Raw genomic sequence first — 21,720 nt, forward strand, 5'->3', positions numbered from 1 at the left:
TTCAATTGGGGACTCATGGTTTCAGAGGTCTCCGTCCATAGACAGCTGGCTCCATTTCTTGAGTCTTGAGGTGAGGCAGGGCATCATGGCAGAAATGTGTGTTAGAAGGAAATGGGGAAATGGGCTACATGATGATCAGAAGAAGAGAGAGGGAGAGGGAGAGGGAGAGGGAGAGGGAGAGAGAGAGGGAGAGAGAGAGAGAGAGAGAGAGAGAGAGAGAGAGAGAGACCCACCCCTACTCACCAGATACAAATTATATACCCCAAAGGCACACTGGCAATGACCTACCTCCTCCAGCCATATCCAACCTGCCTTCAGTTCCCACTGAAATGTTTGAGCCACAAGCCTTCAGTGGTAAGAAGATTCTTACCCAGGTTATAAAAGAAATAGAAATGAATTTATAAATGAATTGCCTGATCTATGGTAGAAGCATATCCATCACAGGATTAATTCACTTATTGGGTTAAGTCTCTCAAAATCCAATCATTTCTCCTGCAAACCTCCTTGTTCTCACACATGAGCTTTTGGAGGGTACCTCACTTCCAAACCATAACAACTCTGTTGTATGCCTGTAGTACTTCCTAGCTGTCTTGCTTTGTCCACTTATACTATTCAGTGCTTCTAAAACATGAATAATCATACAACCTATTCCCAAAGCTTTCACTGATTTTTTGTCCACAGTGTATTCTCAATTCTTTAACCTTGAAAATCGTTTCCCTAGAATTGAACATTTTCTCCTCCTCCTCTTCCAAAATAAAGCCACATTGTTTCAATAGTGCTTCTCAAACCATCCAGGTGGGTATCACTGTTTATCTATGTTGCTTCTTTTATTTTTCCCTCTCCTCACTCCCGGCTCTTTCAGCTAAAGGAAGTGGTGATCAGTGTCAGAACATTGCTAGGAAGTCAATATCCAAGAATCTCCTTAAATGTTTTATTGTGAGCACAGACTCCAATGCCTGCATGACTCATATTAGTCTGAGTAGGCTAACTAAATGCTGTTTTACCAAATCGTTCTCCATGTTCAGTGGTTTAACACGACTGACATTTCCCCTCATTACAACCATCCAGACTAGTTATAGCGCCATCCCAGGCACAGAAGAATTTGAAGGTATGTTATTGCCCAGTTCCAGAAGTGGTTCACATCTCTTCCCCTCACATTCCACTGGACAGGATGGAGCCTTATAATGTAAATAAAAAGAAAGCAGAGAAATATAAGCTAGCTTTCAGCACAGAGAAGAGGAGGGAAGGTTTTGGAACACAGGCAGCAGCTTCTGACGAGCAACTAACATTAAATAAATGGCATGATGGAGATGTCATAAAACAGAGAATTGTAAGGACTGTGACAAGCTAGAAAGCTCTTGATCCAGCAACACAGGACAGTGTTAGTTTAACCAGCTTTTGCCATGGAGAAGTGATAGTCAGTTTGAACCACATCTAAGATGCTCTAAGAAAAATAAAAAAAACAGATTTTGTATGTAAAATCTCCGTTTAAAAAACCATCAGCAGCTGAGTCAATACTTTCGACAAACACTGTGTGATCCTTTATATTGCTGAATCTGCTCAGTAAACCACTGGTTTGCAAAGTCTATGTTGGATGTTAACCCTTCTAAGTTTTCAGAATTATACATCATCTTGTCCATGAAAGCTTGACTCATGCAGAGACTCTGGGACAAGTTCTAAAAGAATAAATACTAAGCCGAATATTTCCTAAATTACATATTATAGGGAAAAAAACTCAAATTCTCTTTTACCTGCTAAATATGCTATGGTATTCATTACTAACATTCTCTCAAACTTGTGATATTTTTCTGTGCACATGGTAGGATTGAACTTTACTTTCTCCACTAGATTTAGGTGTGGACTTGTGACTTATTTGATCCGTGAAATAAAAGAAAAAGTGGCTTGTCCCTTGCAGGTGGAGTTTACAACGTGAGAGTGCGTTGTCTTCTCTCTCACTGATGCTTATGGCAGAAGATTCAAATAACGGCCCATTTTCTTAGCTTGGGGCCAAGAGTGACAATTATCCAAGCAGAGCTCTCAGCAAACTATAACAGATGTGAATGTGAAGTATTAGTGAAAAATAAAAATGTTTTAAATCAGCAATATTTGCTGGCCATTTGTATACCATCATCTTACTTCTCTTGATCAATTTCCTTGTTAAAAATAGTGTTTCAACAACTAATTATATGAATAAGAAATTGTAAGGGTTTGGAATAGTAATGACAAGACTATAAATCACCTAAATTGGAGACTAATAAACTTTGGGAGCCTGGCTTGTATTATTTAATTTCTCTGATACTCAATATTACCACCTAAAGTAAAGTTTGGTACTGGGAATCTTTATAAGCATTTTAAATTCATACATTCCACCCATTCTGTCTTTTTAAAGTCCACCTGAAGTGACACCTTGGCCACACCTGAATGATAAATAAATCTTTACTGATGACATTGAATTCCACACTAAATTACAGGAAGAAGTTTTCCATTTTATTTAATACCACGAGTTTTAGAGATGCTTAAGATTATTTTTGCATGAATTGTATAAGTATAGAATGGGTTTAGAAAGATTAGGTGATTGGCTCCAATCAAAGAAATACTTCATGGAAACTTCTACAACCTCAACTTAGTGATTTCAGAATCTATGTCTGTTCCTTATTGCCATATTTGCAATGCAAATTGTATTTCCTACAGAGTGGCTTACCAATCTTCTTTGCTATTTGCCCTGCCAACATACATAGTGCAATGAGGATAGTTCTTGAAGACCATGAGTCACTTTACACCACCCACTGAAACACAGATTAAAACTTTTGAAAATTTTCGTTGCCTTGAAAAAACAGCACATTTCAATATGTCTTTCAGTGGAGGAAAAAAAAAAATGAAGGAAGCGTGTTCAAGATGAGAAATCACTAGTCAGTAAGCATATTGTGATAAATCAGCCATAACATGATTATAGCAACTTCCTTGGGAAAGAAATCAATGCTGAATCAGACTTAGATAGACCAGGGGGATCAAATGGAGGTCAAAGGTATTTCTGCATCTTGAAAGTGGATAATTATTGTTGTTGTTATTGTCAGTTCCATAATATAATACTGGGAAAATATAGAGAGTCCCCGTGCTGCTTTTATTGGCTGGCTAGACAAGTAAATCCATTACAAGGAAATAAATGTAGGCATATTACTCCATCCACATATCAGGTGGATTAGGGTAATTAGAAGAAAACTACCTGGGAGTCTCCTGGAGTTTTTTAAAATCAGAAATCATAAAGAAAATAAGTGGTTTTTCAAGAAGAAATTGCATGCATTTCTTATGTTTGATATTTCCTTTTATTTTATTCATTTGTTTTGAGAATTGGACAGTGGGACATACTTCTATAGATTGTGCACCAGATTTGGAAGTCTGAACAGATAGATTTGAATGCCCGCTTTGCAGTTGTACCATCTACTAGCAACTCAAGTCCAAGCCAAAAAGCCTCTGAGCGGATATTTTTCTCGTGTTCATAACCTCCAGGCAGGTACCATGTTTTTCTGTTATTCTGCTTTAAGAATCCTAAAATCATTCCTCTCCATTCTCCCACTGCTGGTCTCTGGTGGTCAGTCTTCCAGGTGGATTTCCACACTAGCCCCCTCTCCTATTGCCCTGCCTTTAGCCTCACATGACCATAGTACTTTCTTGTTAAGCTAACCTGAGGGATCTTTCTGAAATGGAACATCTAATTGTGACACTGATGTCCTTTAAATCATTCAGTAGCTCCCTGTCATAGGAAATTACTTGCCAAAGATGAGGGCTCTCTGTCTTTTCCATGCCAGGCATCAGTCAAACTGATGGTCAAACAAATTCATCTTTCATTTTTCTCTTTAAAATTCTTGATTTTGTTGGATCCTCAGCCTTTGCTAGGAAGATACCTTTATTTTTATTTTAAAAGTTCATCCTGGGTCATGGGTGAAGTGTGGCTGCAGAGGTCTTTCAGTGGTCAGTGTTGAGATCCCAACCGGGTCATTGTTGCTACAAAGAGGTGCATGAGCCCTCTGTTGTGGGATCAGCTAAAAACTTCCTATTTTCACTGAAAGCATTAAGAGAGAAACTTCCTCTGTACTTTAGCAGAAGCATCAGAAAGCATACGCATAAATTCATGGAAATTTGATGCATGTATGTGTATGTGTACATACACACACAAGGAGTCACATGCATATATCTAAAATATGGTAGTCATTCCACTGTCAAAAAGTAAATGTTGCAGTGATGGAAGGAAATAACCAGTATGCTAGTGGGTGAAAAGACCCTGTGAGTCCATGCTTCACAAATACTATTAACATATTCTGAAGCCTGTTCTTTTGAATTACAAGTAGTCTTGAGCTATGTGTCAGAGTTTTCTTTGGCCTTTTGATCAACTCAAGTGTGGATATAGCACAAACACAAGGGAGTACATGAAATTGTGACGTTCTTCAACCAGCAGAGCAAACAGATCACTGGAGAAGTGGCCTGGCTTGCTCTCCTTTGATGGGATGTCCATGTACTTGAGATGCATCTCAGAGTTTCCAGTGGGCTCGAGCACCATTAGCCCACCAGGGGATCTTGCTCACTAACACCCACTCCAGCTGAACCCAAAGTGTTGGGTCAGGCTCTGCTCTCAAAGGAACTCTGACAAAAACAAACACACTCTCAGAAAGCTTTTCTACTAAACAGTTCGTTATTGATTCTAGGACCTGGTATGTAAGATATTTTCAATTATGGATCCATAGACTTACAGTAAAACAAAACAAAACTTCAGGAAATTTCCTTACAAGGTGTTTAATGAATAGTTGATATCTTTCAAATTTACTCTGCAGGATAATCTTACTCTAAGAGAATGTGTATATTAATTATACATACATATTACTTTTTATTACTAATTATTCCTGAATTAGAAACTTCTTTGGAATAAGCAAACACTCTGGTGAGGTGGGTTTGCAAGTTGAGCTTTATGGCTACGAATCACTATCTGTGTTTCATACAACTGAATAACAATTAGCTTGTAAGGATTTACTGTTACCTAGATACCAGGGCTTTTGATTGTCATCACCATGCAGAAGTTTCTACTCCTGAAAACAGCTGCTCTTGTTTATGGTACTGGTTCATCTTCAAGGATTAACAAGAAGGGGCATTTTGCTGGGTCAGCAAAGAGGAGTGGTTGGAGATGTATGTGATTTAGAGATACTGAAACAGGGTGCTCTCTCCCGAACAGAGAACATCAGATCTTGCATAACGCTCTTTCTTGCAGAACATGGACTTTATGTAATAAAGGTTAAATATCAACACATGTAAATTAAGTCTGGGTTAACTAGATTTATTCAGTTTGCCTGAAATAAGAGTCCTTTTGTTCACATTACATGCACAGATATATACATTAGAAAAGAAGAAAAAGCCTGAGTAGTACACTCCAATGTCTGTCATTCAATGACAAATCCCTGAAAGTCTTATGTTATTCATTAGGACGATGAAGCAGAACAAATAACCCTAGCATGTGAATTTCTGCTAGGTAAAAGTAACAAACATAGATTTCATTGCCTGAGCTACCTGCCTACTTCCCAGGGAGTGAAGGCCAAGGGCAGAAATGAGGTAGGAATGTTTGGGCTCATTTGGTAGTCAGATGATTGATCTTCAGGTGTCTTCCTCATGCTTTAATAATGTTTCTCACTTTAATGTCTGTGTTCACGGATGTGTACGTGTGTGGGGTGCATGTGCATATTCATTTCAATGTATGGCAAATGGACTGTACATTATGTGGCATACAAGGTGGAACAAAGGCAAATCTTGCTTTCAAACAGCTTGTGTATTAATCACAGGAGGTAAACATCATTTTGTGCAAGCAGAACTTAACCTGAGTTCACATTTAGAGGCAAATCTAGAGTTGATATGTGTTGGAATAACTTTCGGTTCATAGCTAGTGGCTATGAGCCGCCTACAGTGCTAGGAAAAGCTATGCTTGTACAGGCCTGACAGGAACACCTATAGGACCCAGTTCTCTGCTCTAGTGAGCCATCAGTGAAATCACATCCTCAGTACCTGTGGTCAGTGTTGCCAAACTACCAGACTACCAAGTCAGGAAACCAAGAGTCAAGTGCTTCAGGGCATGTAACCCCCAACTCATAAAGTCCCCCTCCTTTAGGGACAAAGACTCTTCCAGACTGCCTTCCATGATGACAGCAATATTTAGTGCTTCCTCATAGTGTGGTTACATTAGGCATAAGATGATTGGCTTATAGATGTTAAGGTGCTTATGTGTGATTGGTGAGCACACCCTACCTGAACCCTATAACAGCTGTATGCATACCAAAAATAAATGAATTTGAGCTTGCTGAATGTCGACTCCGGTTTCTCATCAACCAGCTTTCTCACCAGCTCCGGGTGTCCCTGTGTTGATTTGATACTGCATCTCTATCCCCAGCGACTGAGCTAGCCAAGTGACCATCGACCACACCAATGACTAGGAACACATACAGATATGAGAATACTTACAGATCTTGTAATCCTTCATTTTGTGACATTTCATACATTGCAGCAGACGTGTTGATGTGTTTGTTTATGGGATACCACCCTGACCCCTTCAGGATATTTATACACACATATGTATGCAAAGAAATTCTTGAAATCTTAAGGGTTAAATTCCAAAATAATTTTTGCCCCTAAAGTTTTGAATACAGGAGTGATACCAAAAGGCAGGGCTTCCATGTTTGGTGGCAGGAGCAAGTGGGAGATGCAGACCAGACCAAGGTCTCCCACCTGTAGCTCTGTTGGTATGGAGAAAGGAGACTTATACAAATTTGTGTGAGGTGCTTTTCTTCTGACCAAGCCTAACCTAGGCTGTGTGCTGTGGGCCCTTAGCATATAATCTTTTTCTGGTAAATTTTATAAACATTACCTGAGGCTTTATAGGAATTCAGATCTGTGGTGGGAGTGATCACAGTTCTGACAGGGCAGCGGGTGTACAAAAGATGTATGAATAATGCTCTTATAATGAATGTTTCTCCAAGCATCCTTTTAATGGCAATGGCAAAAAGAATACTTGAAAGAGAAGAAAACGGAGTGACAGTGGCTGAAAGCTTCAACTTCCACTCATTTTATAGATAAGAAGATGAACATCGAGAGGGTAATCTGTCCATGGCCACAGGACTGCAGACCATGGTGGCAGGAAGCTAGCACAGATCCATGTCACTCACCCCCATACTAAATTGGAATACCTGTCTAGGAATGTGGTAAAGCTGTTAGCTATGCCAGCCCTCCCTGACTGTCATTGCTCCTCCAGGTTGCAGAATAGCTGGTACCAAGAACAAAAATAAAAGCCCAATAACAAACAAAAGCAAAATTGCACAGGGTGACTTTAAAAGATTTCTTTGTGCTTTGTGATGGAGAACTCAGCTTTAGTGGCCCAATTCCAAATAAAATTCCAGTCTTGGATTCCCTGCAAGAGAATGGATGTGGGCTGAATTCCTGATGTCCGACTTCTCATCTTGCAGTTGAAGGGAATTGTAACTGTAGCATAATTCTGTTCCCAGATCCCTTAAGTGCACACATGTGCACATCTGTGGCCAAGGTCATTACTTGATGAACTTAGGACAGGCCGGTTTTAAGTGCCATGAACAGTTTCCTCTCATTTTCCCTAAATGACAATTCCTCTCGTACTTTCTATTCAAAACTCTTAGTTCTGTTACCTATTTTTGCAACCAGAATATTTCAGTGTATACTGTCATTCACATGATATTTATTTATTTATTTTTTCATGATTGAATTAAGTTTAACTCATGTTTGTATTACAGTGCCAATTTGATTTCCCAGTTTTGTGTTCTGGCTTTCAAAAGATTGATTTCATTCTTTCATTGTCCTTTTCACAGAATATATTGAGCTACTACAGTGTTTAAAACTCTGAGAAGTACTTAAGTATAAAGGTGAATAAATCTTGACTCTTATCTAATGGTTTAGTTGGGTGTATAATGTTGCAAGTGCTAAGATAAGTAGTTTTTAGTGCACATATATATGGATAATCAGATACCAAAAGGGATGTTTTAAGACTCAGCTTTAATGTATCTTAACAATGCATCTCAGAAATGATGATATCTTTGGCACATATGGAAAGACTACTGAGAGAGGTTTGGTAAAGTGAGACAGAAAGGGCAGAGAGAAAGAGGATAATTTTCGTTGTGGCATTTCATGTCCTATAATTAGAGGCACCCACATTTTTCTCATTACAGTTATAGGAAGACAGTTCAAAGTAGTGTGTTGATCCTTGGTTTTCACATATTCCATAAAAGTTAATTATAGAGATTGCACTGAAATGACTACCATTTGTAAGCCAGTCAGTTAATTTGTGCTCTTAAATTTTCATATGTTGGGGAAACTAATGGATGATACTTTTGGGTTAAATTATTTAAATGCTATGAATTAATGTCAATAAAATAAACGTTCACTGTTTAAATAATTACACTGCTAAGAACACACATTCTTATACCTTATTTAATTTTGTTAGTTTCAGGAAACAGAAAAAAAGTCTCTGGCTGGTTACCTAGGGTAGTCAAATAAGTCTGTCTCAAAGAATTTCCAGAAAAAAATAGAAAACTGAGTTTCAAGCTGAAGGTTTAGAAGGAATACCGCAAATCGGGCTATAAAATTTGTTTCATAAAAAACAATTTGCTATTGCCCTAGAGTCCTGGAAATTAATAATTAAAACTTGTTTTGCTGACATTTTGGCCCTCAAAATTTAACTACGGATATTCTAAAACAACTATCACTGTGGTTTTGCTTTTATAGACCCCACTCTCTATAATTATCATTTACATGTTCTATAACCCCTGAATTCTTTCTGCAGAGGGGCAGTACATTTATTTACATTTTTTCATTCCATCCCCAAATGTCCTGGGTAGAGATATGTACATCCTTTTTCATGAAATAGTTATTTCTTTATATATGTAATATTTATATATATTTATATATACATATATAATATTTTTACATATATGTGTGTATAATCTTTTGAGTTATAGATGAACACAATGCCTTTATTTTATTTTATTTTTTTAATGTGGTGTTGAGAATCGAACCCAGTGCCTCACACATGCTAGGCAAGCACTCTACCACTGAGCTATGACCCCAGTCCCGAAATAGATATTTCTTGAACATTTATTTTTATGCACTACTAAGTACTATATGCCACTAGTAATTTGGGTGAATAAAATATGTATTTGGTTTATTTTACCTGTTTTCATTTAAACACATGTTAGAAGCAATCTGTCCAAGGTATAGAATTTGGGCACAGATATAAGTAATCTTCCTATTAGTAACCAAGGTGAGCTTCACAGAGAAAGATGTCTTCTGTTGGTCTTAGAAGGTGCACACATGCATCATATCATCACACGGTACACCTTAAGTATGTGGAATAACAGAAAATAATTTTTAGCCTGACAAAGGGAGAGAAGGCATCATGAGCAAAAGCACGGAAGTCAAAAAGAGGACATTATGTTCAGGCATCCAAAAGTTCCATTTCGTTGATATCTCAGTACCAACACCAACCAATGGTGTATCATGAGTATTTATTTCAGTGTATTTCATCTCTGTAGACAATTTTGTGCATATGAATGTCGTAGTGTTGTTAGAGAAAGAAAATTTTTCTTTGATAATCCAAAGGTAATCGATGTTATAAGAACTCTGATGTTTGATCTGCTATGGTGTGATTCCATAATGTAAATTACCCCATAAATGGTTGGTAATTGTGGCATGCTGTCATCTTAATATGGAAGTCACAGTTTCCAACAAATAACTGATTTTTACCACCCAGTGACAGCAGCTGAATGCCAAGTGGACTAGCAAAGCTAAATGATGCAAGAAGCAGAGGAATGGAATCCTGTCCCTGATTCCTCCTAGCTCAGTCTGGCCACAGGGTCTGTCTCAGAAGTCACTGTTACACTTTGCCCAACCTTTGTGTATTTTTACTGTATCATCATAACTAGCAGTTCTAGCCTTTCACTATGCTGCCTTTCATCTTGCTGTCTACATTTTTTTCAAGTAAATTCCTTTATATGATAGCACTTCTTTATATTTTAGAAATGCAGCATGCTTTTTTTTTTTTTTTTTTTTGGTGTGTGTGTGTGGCGGGGGATTGAACTTGGGAGTACTCAACCATTCAGCCATGTCCCCAGCCCCATTTTGTATTTTATTTAGAGACAGGGTCTCACTGAGTTCCTAAGCATCTGGCTTTTAGTGAGGCTGGCTTTGAACTGAGATCTTCCTGCCTAGTCTCCCTAGCTGCTAGGGTTACAGGCATGCACCATGGGCACCAGACTGCACTTTATTTCTTTAAATGTAAATGACTTTGATGACTGTTTTGTCTTTTACCGCTCTAGTAATATTTTGAGAAGTCCTCACAGCCCCATGTTCTCAATACATTTCATCATTTTAATGTCTGATTTTAAAGACTTTAAGATTTTCCTGGAATTCTTCTAATGTGTCCTTTCTGTTAAACTTTACTTTAAAGGAAAAGTCAATGAAATCTTTCTCGTAAAATATTTTCAACAGCATCCAGTGGAAGAAGACAAGCTCCCGCCTCCACATTTAAATAATAATCCATGAAAAATATGGAGGAGAAAAATCGACTTGCCTTTATTCTCCAGGCAGTCCTCTTAATCTGCTGTCCACACAAATGCCTTCAGATCTCTTTTCCCCTTGGTAAAGCCAAGCCATTGCCAAAGGCTAGAGTACAAAAGCAAACTAGAGAACAGTGGAGGCTGATGTAGTCCATCAGTTTGTTTGGCAATTGGCGCATCCTGTGCTACAAATTTCTGGCATCTTTCAAATCCAGCTGTTTGTTTCCATGTGGCATGTTCGACACTTTTTTTTTAAACAACTTGTTTGCAGCTACTTAAGGAAACAGGCACATTTTCTATGTCAACATCTCTTAGTATCTAGCAAAGCATCAGGAAGATTGTAGGTGACTGATACATATTTTCTAATTGACTCCCAATAATTTGGGTTATTGCTGACTTACACTAAGCTCTGAGGGAACAATGTTGAAAACAGTTGATTTTCCAACATTAAAATAAAAATTGAGAAATTCAAGAGAAGGCGTATGAAACGTCATTCATTCCCACCTAGATTATTCCTTGGTTACCCATTTCAGAAGGCAGGATATTTAACAGGTACATGCTTTTCAAAATGCCCTTTCACAATAAGGCAACATCATTTTAATGGTATAGGTTTTATCTGAGACATCAGTATTTTTGTGATTGGTTTAAGTGAATAATTTCTAATGCATTGAGAATTTGGAAACTTGATAGATATTTTCTTTTTTCAAGGTATTGCTTACTTTAGTTTGTTTCTATTTTGATGGGTCTAATTCCTGCTAAGGTTGAGAATTTAAAAGACTTATAGAAGAGAATTATTCCTCCTCTGTGTTGACAATATTTGTTTTTTTTATTATTATTATAGATAAATGATTGCTTCTGAAGTTGTTGTTGGTCTGAGTCACATTTCTCCTTGGTAAAAAGGCTTTGTTTTCTCCTGGTCCCCTTGGTGGAAGAAAAGAAAGCTTGTCCTTGGTGGCTGTGTGTTTTCATCAAGCCAAGAATGTCAGCTTCAGATAATAATTAATGCAGCAATTATGGCTTCTGTGGGTGAATAAATCGCTGAAAACACAGCTATTGACATGTTGCATCATTCTTTATAGAAGCGAAATAATGTCATTCCCCTGGACCATTCCCCATCTCCACTCTTATTCTCTATTACATCTATTATTTTTGCTTAAACAAAATATATATTTTCAAGGATAGAGAGAGACTATCAAGATGTTGAAGTATTTCCATTCTCATTTCTAAGCAATGCCTGGAATGCTATTGAAATTTCTTTTGCATTGCATTTGCATAAATGGAGAAATTCTGGTGAGAATGTATCTGGGTCTGTTGAGGTGAATATTCACCAATCATCTTAATACATATCTCCACCTTGTCATACTTCTGTTAAAAGCTTCTGAAAAGGGAGGTCATTTGATGGATTTTAAGTCTGTTTATCATATTGCACAGGAAGACAGATGTGCTTCACTGAACAACCATAATCACATATGGTTAGTTATTTTAGCATATGTGTTGGAAGAAGACCCTCACAATCTAGTGACCCATGTATCGCTGCAAAAGGAAGCAAATAGTCATGTTTCCTAATGGCTGTATTGAATTTCACTGAAATTATCATTTAAAAATCACAGCTAAGTAGTAAATCTATAAATATTTAAGTGTGTGTGGGTGTGTGAATGTGTGTGTGCGTGTGTGTGTGTGTGTGTGTTACTAGGGACTGAACCCAAGGACATTTTACCATTGAGCTATATATCCACATCTCCAAGTCTCTCCCTCTCTCTCTCTCTTTTTTAATTTTTGTTTTGAGACAGTATCTTACTGAGTTGCTGAGGCTGCCATCAAACTTCCCATCCTCCTTGTTCAGTCTTCCCAGTCACTGGAATTACACGCATGTGCCACCATGCCTGGCTGCTTATGGTGACAGTGAAAGTTGGTAGTAGTAAACTCTGCTAAGCACACATTTTTTTTCTGGTATTTAACGTTTTCTGGTATTCTATTTAAAAATGCAAACTATGTCCAATAATCATATATGCCTTATCTCTTAGTGCAGCTTTGCTCCCCATTTTGATTCCTGAACCATGGAGCCTTGGGCAGGATGAATAAGTGACAGCAATCATGACACTGAATGACTAGAGGCAGATGGAGCCTGTATTAGTCAGTTTTTCATTGTTATCATAAAATACCTGAGACCGGCTACTTAGAAAAAAAAAAAAAGATGTTTCTAGGGCTCATGGTTGGAGGAGTTTGAAGTAAAAGATTGGGCTCATCATCATTTTGGTGGGTTTTGAACCTCTGCTGTGGGCTGCAGATGACCTCACTTCATAGTAAGAGGCACATCTTGAAGCTGTAAGCAGACAGGATGGTAGGACTAGGTCCTCCCCAGAACTCAAGGGCCAATTGAGAAATAATTTAGTACTTTTCAAGGACAAAGCCCTAAGTGACCCAAGGTCCTCCAATAAGGCTCCTCCTCTTAAGGGGCCCATAAGATTTGCCAGTACCACCCTAAGGACCAGTTTGCCAATCCTGTGGATTCTTAGGACACATGCATACCATACCGAACCATACCAGAACCCAACAGCAAAGGGACAGAGTTGACTTTGCGCTGTCTTTTCTCCCTGATCTGGCTATTTTTTTGTTATTATTCTTGTTAGTTCTCTTGGGGGTTTTTTTTTTGTTGTTGTTTGGTTGGTTTTTTTGTTTGTTTGGTTTTTGCTTTGGGGGATTTGGGGTCACTATTTTTACGAGACTAGCTGCCTATTTGGATAATGTTGGGGAAAGGACTCTGCTTTGGAAATCAGAAGATTGAAGTAGAAGACCCTTCGGCATATGTGTGCTGCTGTTGCCCTTGTTGTTCAAAAGAGACTGTTAAGAGAGTCCCACCCTTAACATAACACAAGTGAGGCACAATGTATATTTTTGATTCAAGAGCTGTAATTAATAATACACCGTTGATAACTCTGGGTTGTCATTTGGGTTCTCTTTACCTTGCATGCCATCTTAAAGTTTTGAATCATTCATTTACAACTTACAGATTTTGCCTGAAGTTGTGAATATCCTATTAGAAAAAGAAAAAAAAAAGACTAAGTTCTACTGGACCGGCTGGCTAGCTGCTGTCCCCAGGAAGGTCCCCAAGTCAGCCTCCTCAGCACTACTCTGTTATTACAAGCAGCTGCTGTTACTCACTCAAGTCACCTACATGGCCCCATGGTGACACCTCCTGTCACCTTTGCAGCTTTTCCAGATATTAAAAAGTACCCCATGAAAAGCAAGACTGTCTTGGTCATCTCAGGAGATATAAAGTAGGAGCACAGAGATAATCTTGGTTCTCTTATTCACTGCAGCTTTCTTGGGTTCAAAACAGGAAACAAGGATTTTGAAGGGTCTTGGAGTTCATTTCTTGTGTCCCCCACTGAATCAGAAATTTGACACATCTCTAGTGCCATGGAAGTATGTGGTGTTTGTTGTAGGGTATCAGGTTCTAAGACAGTTTGGAAATACCCACACAGCAGGAAAATTCATAACCTTGTTTCGCAGTGTCTCAGAGGGAAATGAGGGTCCATATTGTTAGGATCACTTGTTTGCTTGTAGCTTAAAAGAAAACAATTTAAACTTAGGTCATTATCATTAAGTGTACGTAGGAAAACGCATGTTGGCAAAATCAAAAATTTTGAAACCAGTGTTACAGCAATTTTCTTGAGAGAACATGGACCTGGCTCCTAATCCAACTTCATTAGTATTTTTAAGTAAAATCACTAATGGTATTCATTTTTCCAAAGGAGAAATGCTAAATACAATGTCTCTAATTTAAAGATTAACTTTTTTCTATATATTTTTACGTAAAAATAGTTCTCCATCCTGTTTTTAGAAATACAGTAAAAAAAATTATCTTTCCTTTGAATTTTAAATGTTAAATATCAACTGGTAAAAGAGGCTGGCAAAGAATATGGGAAATAAAGTAGACATAAATGCTGTTCACTTACAGCCCTCTGTATTTTAAAACATTGCTCATGAAATAAAAAAGAATTTGATAGAATGTAGAAAAATCTAAAATGAAATATTTTATTAACAAGAAAAAATTTAAAGTATAAAAAACATAGTTTTACAAATCTCATAAATTTATCATTACCATGTTTTCCTCTCTCCTGTGTAAACATGATTATTTTGATAATGCAGCATTTGTAAAAATGCATATTCATGCACATGTGCATGGTGTGTGGTTAGTTGTGGAGATAACTGTAATTTTTTTCCTGTGAATATACTTGACTTTCTCTTGCCGCCTATTCCACACTGTGGTAGATTTTTAAAATTTGTTCTTATTCATTATACATGATAGTAGAATGTATTTTGACATATTATACATGTGTGGAGTATAGCTCCTCATTCTTCTGGTTGTATATGACATAGAATTACATTGGTCCTGTAATCATATATGCACATATGATAGTAATGTCTGATTCATTCCACAATATTTTTTATTCCCATTCTATCTCCCTTCCCTTCATTACTCTTTTTCTAATCCAAAGTACTTCTATTCTTCCCTAATCCCCCACCACCACTCTTCTTGTGAAATTACCACCTGCATACCATGGAAAATATTATGCCTTTGGTTTTGGGGGGACTGGTTTATTTCACTTAGCATCATATTCTCCAGTTCCATCCATTTACTGGCAAATGCCAAACTTTATTTCTTTTTATGGCTGAGTAATATTCCATTTTGTATATGTACCACATTTTCTTTATCCATTTATTTGTTGAAGGACACTTAGTTTGATTCTATAGTTTTGCTATTGGGAATTGAGTTGCTATAAACATTGTTGTGGTTGCATCACTGTAACATGCTGATTTTTAAGTCCTTTGGGTATAAACCAAGGAGTGGGATAACTGGGTCAAATGATGGATCTATTCCCAGTATTCTGGGGAATCTCCATACTGCTTTCCAAGTGGCTACATCAATTTGCAGTCTCACCAACAGTATATGAGTGTTCTCTTTCCCCCCATATCCTCACCAACATTTATTGTTGCTTGTATTTTTTTTTTTCCGTGGTGCTGGGGATTGAACCTCAGGCTTTGTGCATGCAAGGCAACCACTCTACCAACTGAGCAATATCCATAGCTTGTTGCCTGTATTCTTGATAATTGCCATTCTGCTTATATTGACAGAAACTTACATTAGTTGAAATTCAGGGATCGTAGATGTATAATCAGGTAGGCATTAATAAATTTCCACTTTTATGAGACAGTCATCCTAATCAAGGTCTAGACTATTTCCGTTATCCAGAAAGTTCCTTATTGCTTCTTGTAATCCAGCTCCCATATCCCATCTATACTCATCTGATTTCTGTCCTTGCTACCAAATTTCTTCTGAAACTTCATGAAAATATATAGAACTTGTGTCTAGCTCTGTCATTTAACATGTTCTAGAAATTTATTCCATAGTGGAGTGCATTGCTAGGATTTTTTTCCAAGTACTATTTTATGAATATATCTTGATTTATCTATTCTCCTGAGATAGGCTTTGTATTGCTTTTCGTTTCAGAGCAGGATATGAGCATTTATATTCAAGTCTCTTTGTGGACATGAGTTTCCATTGTAGAGTGGGAGTAGAAAAGTGTGGTTTAAAATTCTAAGAGTAAAATAACTGTATTATAAGGTTGATGTATTTTTAATTTTTAGAAGAAATTTAAAAAAACAGTTGTCAATAGTTGTTCATTTACATTCTGACAGGGAAAGTATGAGGGACCCCTTGATACATAACCCTTACAAAGATTTGTGCTATCAGTCTTCTTCATCATAGTCATTGAAATGGAAATGTTTTAATTTGTCTGACTCTGGTGGTTACTAATGCTGGACTCCATTGAATGGGTTTATTGACTTGAATACATAGCATATATTTTTATGTATAGTGTCTTTTCAATTTTTTTTCCATTGTCTTAAATGTGGCTTTTTGTTGTTGTTGTTGATATGTGGAAGATTTTTGTGAATTCTAGATATGAGTCTTTCTCATGTATAAGTATTACAAATATGTAACCCTTAACTTTTTTTGTTCTTTTTACATACATATAACAGTAGAGAGTGTATTTGAACATTTTATACATACATGGAGTATAACTTATTCTACTCAGAATCCCCAGTCGTGTGGTTTTACATGATGTGGAGTTTCAGTGGTGGTGTGTTCATTTATGAGCACAGGAAAGTTATATCCAATTCATTTCACTCTCTTCTTAAAATTTCTTAACATTGCCGTTTTATTTCTTAGTTTTGATGACTTCTCGTGAGCAACTGCTTTTACTTGCAGTACATTTATTCATTACTTATTTTTTTATTTTTTACATTCAACCTTTTTGTGTGTCAGACATAAGGAATTACTGCTTATTCCACAACACACACAAGCAATGTAGTTTTCTAAGTTACTTAGTTTCCTGAAAGTCTTAGTTTTCTTCTAATAGCTTGATCATTTAAAATTTTACATTTTGGTCTGTCAGCTTATGGTTAATTTGCTTCTGTAATATGAAGTGAATTTGAGGCTCATTTAACTTGGTATATTTATCTATTGTTTTTTGTATGATTAGTATAAAAGCCTGCTTCACCCCACTAAATTGTAGTCATGATGATTTTTCAACAGTTAATTGACCGTATAAAAATCAGTGAGGTTCTAGGCTTGATTTCTTTGGCTTTTAATTTATTGGTTCCTTTGAGTTATCCATGACAGCAGAATCTATGTTAATATAATTATACAAGCATGGGATATATCTTATTCTAGTTAGAATCCCATTCTTATGGATGTATATGATGGTGGGATTCACTGGGGTTGCTTTCATGTATGCACATGGGAAGATGATGTCAGATTCATTCCACTGTCTTGTCTTTTCTTATTCCCCTTCCCTTCCTTCCATGCCCCATTGTCTAATCTACTGAAGTTCTGTTCTCCTCTCACAGCCCCCCCCTTATTACTGTGTGTTATATCAGTTATATCAGACATCCACATATCAGAGGAAACATTGAACCTTTGGTTTTGGGAGACTGGCTTGCTTCACATAGCAAGATAGTCTCCTGATCTATCCCGTTGCTGGCAAATGTCATGAAGTCATTCTTCTTTATGGCTAAGTGTGTGTACACGTGTGTGCTTGTGTGTGTGTGTATGTTTACACATTTTCTTCATTCATCTATTGAAGGGCATCTAGATTGCTTCCAACTAGTCTTGATTTCTTTCTTTTTCTTGGTGGTACAATATGTACTCCTGATTTTTAAAAATTTTTTATTTGTTTTAATTAGTTATACATGACATTAGAATGCATTTATGCACTTTGAAATAACATACATAGATGGGTTATAATTTCTCATTTTTCTGAGTGTACATGTTGTTGAATCATATGGGTCATGCAATCACTTATATACATAAAGTAATAATGTCTGTTTCATTCTCTTATCTTTCTTGAATTAATGTTTCCATCCCTATCTGAATGCTAGCATCTTGATTACTGTATCTGCATGGCAAGGTCTCACACTGTTATCAGTAGCTTTGACTCTTCTTTATCATTTCAACTTTCACATAACATTTTCAAATAAGGGACTTGGGTTTGTGGCTCAGTGGTAGAGCACTTGCCTAGCATGTGTAAGGCACTGGGTTCAATCCTTAGCACTAGATAAAAATAAATAAGATAAAAATATTGGGTACATATACAACTAAATTTTTTTTAATTTCAAATAAGTTGGTTAAATTTTCACAAAAAAATAAAAATTAGGAATAAATGTAGTTACATTGAATTTATAAAAATGTGATAAAATTTAGTATTGTTATTTTTTAATTTAGGAAAAGATGTAATTAGCCATTCATTCAGACCCTAAAAATTTCTCATAGCAATGTTTTTTATTTTACTGTATCATGCAATGCATTATTGTGTTAAATGTTTTTAACCAATTTAGGTTGCTAGACATTAGGAATGATATTTATTTACTGATGGTATGTAAAACTACTAATAATTTTTTATATTAATCTTTCTAAAAATGCCAAATTCTGTTCTTATCAGACATATTGTTTGGGAAAATTCCTTTGGATTTTCCACCAAAGTAATTATGTTGTTCTGATTATTACAAATTTTATTTTCCACTTCTAATACTTGCATCTTTAGTGCCTTTCATGCCTTCTTGCAATGGTTAAGGCCTCACTGAGAAATGGACATTAGCAGAGTAGAATCTTTGTTGCCTTCTTCATTTTAGGTGGAATTTCTTCTACTCTGTATATTGTAAAATAAATTTCCCTTTTTAAACAATTTATTTTCTTCCACTTATTAATAACATGTTTTTATGGAATGTAGGATTCCATGTACTAGAATTTTTTGAGGAAGTATGTGTCTATATGCTCATGGGTGATTTTGGTCTCTAATTTTGTTTACATGTAACATATTTGGAATCATTCTATCATGGTTACATAAAATGCATTTATTTAGGGTGAACTTTTTTTTCTTATTCAAATATTTGGTAAATCAATAATCAAACCAGAGTTAAAAGGTTTTTTGTTTGTTTATTTGGTTGTTTTGGGGGGCATATTTTTGTTTTCATTACAAATTCATTTTATTTAGTGAGTATATGATCTTTGAGACTTTTTGAGCATTCTCATTTTTCTTGTCAATTTTGGTAAGCTGAGATTTTCAAAAAGGTTTTATTTAATCTAGATTATCAAATTTATGGCACAAAATTATGATATACTCTTTTTCATGGTTTTCATAACTGAAACCTAATGCAGTTAATTTTTCGAAATTTTTATGCTTGTATGTTTTGTCTTTTTTTCACTTGAGCACTTTTATAGAAAGATTATTATTATATATGCTTTTCAAAGAGCTCTTATTTGATTTTGATTTTTTTTTTGCACATTTTCTACTTTGTTGATATTTATTTTAGATATATTATTCTACCTACTTGGGTTTAAATTCTCCTTTTGTAAGAGAAAAAGTGAGTTCATATATTTTTGAAATATTTTAAATATCATAAAAAGAAAAAGCTATAAATATTCCCCTAAGCAATACTCTAACTGTATATCACAAATCTTTTTTTTCTTACAAAATACTTTTTTCCTTTCTTTTGTTTCTTTTAATTTAGAATTGGGGTCTCACTAACTTGCTGAGATTTTCTCTAAATTGATGTGGCTGCCCTCATCAACTTGTGAACTTCTGATTCTCCTGCCTCAAACTCCTGAATTATTGAGATGACAAGTGTGTGCCACCATACCTGGCCAAAATATTGCTGGTATTTTCTGAAAATTTTAACGTACAAATGCTTGGAAATGTGGATTACTTTCCAAATTTTGGAAAAAAAAATAATTTCTATGTATCTTAAGCTTATGCATTTATAAATTTATTTTCTTGAGGTAAGATAGTTCTTGTTTCGAAATGTATTGATATTTGACCTATGATATGCCTTTGCAAACACTGAACGCATCCTTCAAGAGAATCAGTTTTCTGGAATTTTGGGATGTAAGGTTCTGTAAACCATAACTATTTCAAACTCCTTCCTAAAGTTCTTCATTTTTCTGTATACTTTCAGATTACATGCATAATGTTATCAAGCATTTATTTTGAGAGAAGAGAGTTACAGTTCTCAATTAAGTCATGGATTTGTCTGTTCCTATCTTTCATTCTATATGGGTTTGCTTCAAGTGTTTTGAAAATCCGGTATTACTGCATCTGTATTTATGATTGCTTTTTTCCCCCCGACACATTTACTTTTGTGTACCATTGTGAAATGACTTTCATTATCTGTTGTAAAACTCCTGTCTTTGAATATTTCATACAGCATACTTCATGTTTACAATACTGAATATACCATTCTTTCTTCAGCATGCAAGCTGTGTCTTTATTTTTAAAGTGCCAGACCATTCTGTGTTTTTTTAAAATATTTTTATTTGTTTTAATTAGTTATACTATAAATTCCTGTAGGTTTTTACATTTTTCTACCTATATAGAGTCTAACCTCTGTCTTCTCTTTGGTGAAGCAGCTAACATATCTGCTTGGAGTTCTTGGCCTTTAGCTCTTTGCTTTTCAGGACTTTGAAGAGTATCTTCTATCAATATGCATTTCAGAGGCCCCATCACAAATTTGACAGAAGTTTAAAACTCAGATATGGAGTTCCCTCTTCTGGGGTCTTAGGATTTCATCTCTTTCAATATCTGGCCTTTTTGATAGCTCCAAGCCTCTTCCTCAAATATTCAAGCCACTAAATCCCATGATAGTCTGCTTGAGTTTTAACAGCCTCGTACCTTGTACAGTGAGGATGGCCTTCAAGTAATAAAAATCCATATGGTTGGATCTTACATGGTTCACTTCTTTTCAAGAGTCAGTCTCTGGTTCCAGCCTGCTTTGGAATATTCTCAGTGAGTTTATAAGTCTCATCTATTGGAAAATCCATCCAATAAAATCTAGAATTATAAGTGCCTATTTTCTGGTGGCATATTTGCCCTGAAATAATTGAGATTAAACTTTGTAAAATCAGCTTGGTCTCAAAATTTCAAGGAAAATCCTCTTTTTCCCTAGGTTCAAGTACTTTGATGTAGCACCACAATGGGCCACACAGCTGTCTCTGTGTTAACACCCATGCCAGTGCAGAGATGCCCGTGAACATCTTCAACGCCATCTAGGTTCACTGACTGACCGCCAGGTTCAGGCTCATGTGAGTTGCACTAAGTAACTTTCAGGTTCAGAAGCTTTCGCTACACATTTGTTGTTTCTTTTATACATACAAAGGAACACATGCTCCTGTGTCAGAAAACTGTTTGACGTACTAACCATGGTGTCCAAAGATGTGAAGGTTTGTAGGTATTTATCTATGCTGAATCTGTGGACATAAACCTCTGAGGAGAGTTACTTCTGATAACATCTGCTTGGATTAGCCACATCCCTAAATCTACTCTTCTCTTGCAGCATGCAAGGGTGCAAGGGAACACTAGGACATTGTTCTTCCTTTAAGCATCCTTGAGAAAAAATGAATAAGTGTTCTATGCTCTCTATACCCAAAATTATCTGTTGTTTTTATCATAACTGCTCTTCCCCAGCATCACATTTTAAGTTTCTCCTGCCTCAGTGTAAGTGATTTTTATCCCATTCTGATGCCTGGTATGGGTGGAAATGGGAGGTAACA

Source organism: Urocitellus parryii, chromosome 1, assembly GCF_045843805.1.
Source record: "Urocitellus parryii isolate mUroPar1 chromosome 1, mUroPar1.hap1, whole genome shotgun sequence".
Lineage (NCBI taxonomy): Eukaryota > Metazoa > Chordata > Mammalia > Rodentia > Sciuridae > Urocitellus > Urocitellus parryii.